The following is a 6,008-nucleotide window of genomic DNA, read 5'->3' as shown; positions in this document are numbered from 1 at the left end:
ATCTGGAACACGGCACAGGTGAGCCGGGATCTCTGATATTAGCGGGGGCAAAGTTTTATGTTCAGCTTGGTTCCACTTTGCCCAGCTTTTGACAGAAGGTCGGAGATCCAGTAGGGTTTGGCGATCATACACCAAGAAAGAGTTGGCATTTATTACAATAGTCAATAAAATCAATACAAACAAACATAACACTGGCAGTGATAGACGGCAAGCCACACACACCGGCGCCATCTTGAATCACCCAAGGGGTCCTTTGAATTTTAACTGATTAAATATGCTAAAATACTAAGAGTGTGGGTGTGCCAGGTAACTTTAAACCTGCAGTTGTCATCAGGGTTTCATGTCGTTTCTCCTTTGTGAAAACATGTTGTATGCGTCAGTTCTGCTCGTGGGTCAACTATTTATTCCGACAAACTTGTCCCTCAAATTGCTGTTTTTGTTTTGTGTGTGTGTGTGTGTGTGTGTGTGTTTTAATAACTACATAAACTTCTCATATGCATTCAAATTGCCTCCCTTGCAGCAACATCATCTACAGACTTACAAAGCTCTTCAAAATGACAACACAGAGCAGTGTTACTTTCGCTATCCAGACACACACACTGACACAGTGACCTAAATGTTGGTATTATCTGTCACTCTATTGTAGGCCGTCTGACAATGCACTGAAAACCTACTTGCCTGTCTACCATAGCTGGACTGGCCATCGGGCATACCGGGCATTTGCCTGGTGGGCCGCTGGATTTTTGTTTTTAGGAAGGGTATATATAATGAAAGGTGTTGGATTGGCCAATTGGTCATGATCGACTCTGGGCTGGACCAAATACAGCCGAGGAGGCCGGATGCACCCTCCCGCTTGTTTAGCAATCACGTGATTTTCGCGCATTGCATGCCGGTGTTCTGACAAAACGTCCTACCTTGTCAAAACATCCTACCGTAGCGTAAATTTATGGTCTTGTCTATCAATCCGTGCTACCTTATCAGAATATGCTACCATACGTAGTTAATGGCTCCGTCGTATAGGTAGGATGTTCAGATGGCCAAATCACACTTAAAAACTTTGAGTTATTTCGCTAGGACGTTAAGAACATGCTCCCTAACGGGATTTACTTAGGTAGGATGTTCAGATGGCCAAATCACACTATCAAAACATGCTTCCTGCGTAGTTTTATTTAGGTAGCATGTTCAGATGGCCAAACCACACTATCAAAACATGCTTCCTGCATAGTTTTATTTAGGTAGCATGTTCAGATGGCCAAATCACACTATCAAAACATGCTTCCTGCATAGTTTTATGTTCAGATGGCCAAACCACACTATCAAAACATGCTTCCTGCATAGTTTTATTTAGGTAGCATGTTCAGATGGCCAAACCACACTATCAAAACATGCTTCCTGCATAGTTTTATTTAGGTAGCATGTTCAGATGGCCAAACCACACTATCAAAACATGCTTCCTGCATAGTTTTATTTAGGTAGCATGTTCAGATGGCCAAATCACACTATCAAAACATGCTTCCTGCATAGTTTTATGTTCAGATGGCCAAATCACACTATCAAAACATGCTTCCTGCATAGTTTTATTTAGGTAGCATGTTCAGATGGCCAAATCACACTATCAAAACATGCTTCCTGCATAGTTTTATGTTCAGATGGCCAAACCACACTATCAAAACATGCTTCCTGCATAGTTTTATTTAGGTAGCATGTTCAGATGGCCAAATCACACTATCAAAACATGCTTCCTGCATAGTTTTATTTAGGTAGCATGTTCAGATGGCCAAATCACACTATCAAAACATGCTTCCTGCACACAATCATCTAAGGTTGACAAAGAATGCAAAGAGACATGGAGGGGGAAAGACAGCTGTTTTTATTAGAAGTTGTTATGTGTTTTCCTCACATTTTTTGCATTTATATTCTTGGTTGCTTTCTTTATATTTTGCACATGCAAAATGTGCCCATCTTTGGCAAGATTCACACTGCACCTGGAAAGGAAAAAATAAATAGCTCATATTATGTTTGGTGAATACTATTAGTCAACATTTTAAACATGATTAGCAAGTAATGATACTAAGACTTATGTGTTTCTTTTGTTTTGTTTTGTTTTACCATTTCAATCATGCTGCGGTCAGCGTCAGCATCTAACATAGAGCAAACAATGCAGTAATCCTCAGCGTTCCCTGAAACACATTCATGGTTAGATTTTAATCAAACATTATTTATTGACTAATTAAAAAATAATAGTAAATATTTTCCACATATACTTCATGGCAAATTAGTCCCTTGAATTTTTTAAATTAGACTTAAAGAAGGGTCTTATCTGAAAGTGTTTGAAAAGCACTATTTAAATTGGAAGTACACACTCTAACGTGATAAGGACTTTACTGGACTTACCTCGATGTTCAAGTAGGGTGCAAGCTATCTGCATTCGCTCCAGCACAACTGCTTCTGTAGTGGTTAATACGTCACTGACCTCTCCAAAAGCAAGGTAGTGTTCTGCAAACTGTGAGATTTCTCATTATTATAATGTAAAGTCCTAATTGTAGCTAACAATAAATGGAATCATTTGAATAAGGGTTACCTTTAACAGCAAAACTCCGCAACTGCTGGAATCCTGTTGCTTGTTGTGTTGCATAGTCTGTAACTGCCACTCCATGGTGTCTTCATGCCCTCTCATCCTCAGAAAATTCCTAGTTGAACAAATATGTTTGTAATGAAACAAGAAATGTTTTATCTAAGAATAATACCTCAGTATCATGCATACCTCCAGTTGCGCAGAATTTTCCTGTCATAAACACCTTCATTCCCCATGGGGTCTATGAGCAGTATTTTCTGTGCAGAAATGTTGACAATCTAAAGAAAAAGTTAATAAATTAAAAATTACTATATGTCTGTGAAGGTTCTCAGTCATCCAGGTCATCGTAGTCAAAGGAGCTTGCAAAGAAAAGCGTCTGGACTTTTTTAAGTTAACTTAAAGAAGTCCAGACGCTTTTCTTTGCAAGCTCCTTTGAAAAAATTACTATAGGTTTTGCCACTGAAAACCTATTTAAGAATAACACTTTGAGCAAGAAACTGATTCACAACAAATTAATAACTAAATGAACACATACCACAAGAATCCAGTGCGTACCAAAGTTCACAGGGCACAACCACATGTCTTCAACTGGGAACTTCATCTGTGGGATTGGAAGAGCAGAGTAATTTCGATTAACTTAGGTACCATGCATCTCAGGGTGTTTTCAAATATAGTATTTTTTTAAAGGAACTGAACTCTGTCCTCAGAAATAGAAATGAGTCAACTGTTTGGACCACTTTTGAACTTTTAACATACCTTGTTGAGGCATCTGAACTGCCCAGAAAACAATGAGCTTGCAACTACTGAACAGAGCAGGTGTACAGCATTCTGTAGAAGTATACAAAAATGTTACAGAACAGTAAATACATTTTTTTGTATTTCAATATAAGTGGGCAAAGAACATTTCTTGCTTACCTTTCGTCTCTCAGTGACACGGTGCAGGTATGCATCAATGACCTGTTTTGAAAAGTCAGAGTTTATACACCAGCAGCAACAAGTTCTGAAGTAACTGCTTGAGTGCTGTACACAAAATCTTGGAAAGGAATATAATTGCTGATAAAGGTTATTTCTGCATATACTGGAACTGGGTATTATGATCTCACAGAGGTCACAACATCTGTGTTGTTGTTGATAACAATCTTTCCTATGGAAGTGAATAGGTGAAACTTTATCAGAGTTTTGCTATATAAACCCCCCCCAACTACCCGCACATTTTAGACTATTAATGGTGTCTGCACTGCAGATGCTTCAGAAGGAGCAGCACTTCAAAATCAGAATCAATAATGACAAATTCTCTTACCTCATCAGAAAGCCACCGTGACCCCTGCAGTGTTCGTAAAGAGGAATCAAATAACTTGTAGGGTCCAACAACTGACTCCAGGCGCCCAGTATCCTTTGCACGCCATAGCCTCTTTACTAAAAGAAAAATATGATAAGTTAGCTCAGGCATGCATGAGATTTTTAGTGGATAAGCTGGGTAAAGGCCAATGGGCCACAACAGGAAAAAAGTCAACACAATAAACATGCATTTTCACGCAGAGAAATAGGAAAGGTACAGTGGGTGGGCAAAAGAGAAAATTACTGACAGGCAGATCCATTTCCAGACTTCCACATGCTCAGTGCACGTTGCATGTTTCTTTACATCCAATATAAGTTGAAGACTGCAAAATGCAAACAAAGTCATGCAATGATCAATCATGTGGCAACGCCAAACTGGCAACAAATGACCAACGGGCCAAAACGAGTTGTTCACTATGCCACCTTCATTTTCTAAACTTTGTGTCTGGGAGGGAAGTTCTTGTTCACGCGTTTCCGGTCCTGGAACAGAATTAAACTCCTTGCGGGAGCAACAACTTTTGTCAGCCATTTTGGGTGCATAATGAACAATAGAGGGTCTGGTATCCTCTGGACTTTGCTGGCAATGAGGGTTAGCAGTAGGATGGCAGGGGGGCATCTTCAGGTCTGTGTTGCTGTTCACTGTCTGACTGACATTTACATGGTGGCTTCTTCTGTATGGCTTGATATGGTCAATGCTGTAGTGATTTCTTAAAGTTGCTCCTTCCGTGTTTTTTAATCTCACACATTTGCCAGCGATGTCTTGAATGGTGTAGGGTCCTGAAAAATCTGGATCAAGTCTTCCTCCCTTCCTTCCACGTTTCCTCATGTTCAAGAGAAGAACTTCATCTCCAACGCTGTACACAAGGTTTCTGTACTTCTTCTGGACTCGTCTAGCATAAGCTTCCTTTTGTAAGTCTTGGGACTTTGCCATATTTTCCTCTACAGTTTTTTTAACTTGCTCTTGTGCGTCTCTTGTAGAAGATACAAAGTCACCGTAACTCGACTCCTCAGGGAGAATGATGGAGGACAGCTAAAATTTTCACATTTTAAATTACAATTAAAATCATAAAGACAAATAATGCATGTGAAACATGAACTGAAAAATCTAACTATAATAACTCATGTTTAAAAGTAAATATACTATTATAAAGCTTTGAGCACAGAAAGCCACATAGACTCATATTATTTTTTGTATAGTCATTTTTACTCTTGATACACTTCCATAGGTGAACACATTATACTTAAAGGTCTCCTCAAGATGTATTACTTTACATAAAGATACAAATATAAAGAAGTAACTAGTCACTTACTTTATCCTTTAAATGTATCTTGCATATAGAAGTTAAGCAGAGAAGATTAAAGCTGCAGCCAATATCAATATGCACAATTTCCAATTAAGATTACATTTAATTTATGCATTATCATAGTTGTTGCATAAATAGAATTCCTTAATAACACTTACTGGGACTTCAACAGGAACTTCAGAAGGATATGTAGCTTCTCTCCCATACATTAAACGGAATGGTGTGTATTTGGTTGTGGTGTGGACCTTGGACCTCAAAGAAAACAGTGTAGCATCCAGATACACATCCCAGTCATTCTGTTGACTGTTGACTAATTTTCTCAGGGCTCTACATGTGGACATAAAAAAAACCCCACAATAGTGACAGTGTCTTAAAAGCAAATGAAATGTTACATACGGTACAAATAAAACATACCTTTTTATGTTGTCATTTGTCTTTTCGTCTAGGCCATTTGTCTGAGGGTGATACGCTGCTGTGACACTTCTTTCTATTTTCATTAAGCTGCAAAGTCTTGAGTTGAGCTTCAAAGAAAAAAGAAAATTGTTTTTTAAAAACAATCACACAAAACCTTTGGCCTGGCAGCTACTTGGCACACTGTGGCCAAGTATTTACCTAAAGAGGTATGGAAAAGTAAACTTAACACTTACTTCGTTAACAAATTCTCTTCCTTGGTCGGATAAAATTCGTTTTGGGCAGCCATGTCTATATATGAGTGAGCACAACTGATGAGCTACCTCAGCAGCACTTTTGCTTTTTAATGGAAAAGCCTCAACCCATTTTGAAAAATAGTC

This window comes from Simochromis diagramma, unplaced genomic scaffold (assembly GCF_900408965.1).
Source record: "Simochromis diagramma unplaced genomic scaffold, fSimDia1.1 OVJJ01000365.1, whole genome shotgun sequence".
Taxonomy (NCBI): Eukaryota; Metazoa; Chordata; class Actinopteri; order Cichliformes; family Cichlidae; genus Simochromis; species Simochromis diagramma.
Note: the sequence above shows the minus strand (reverse complement) of the source record.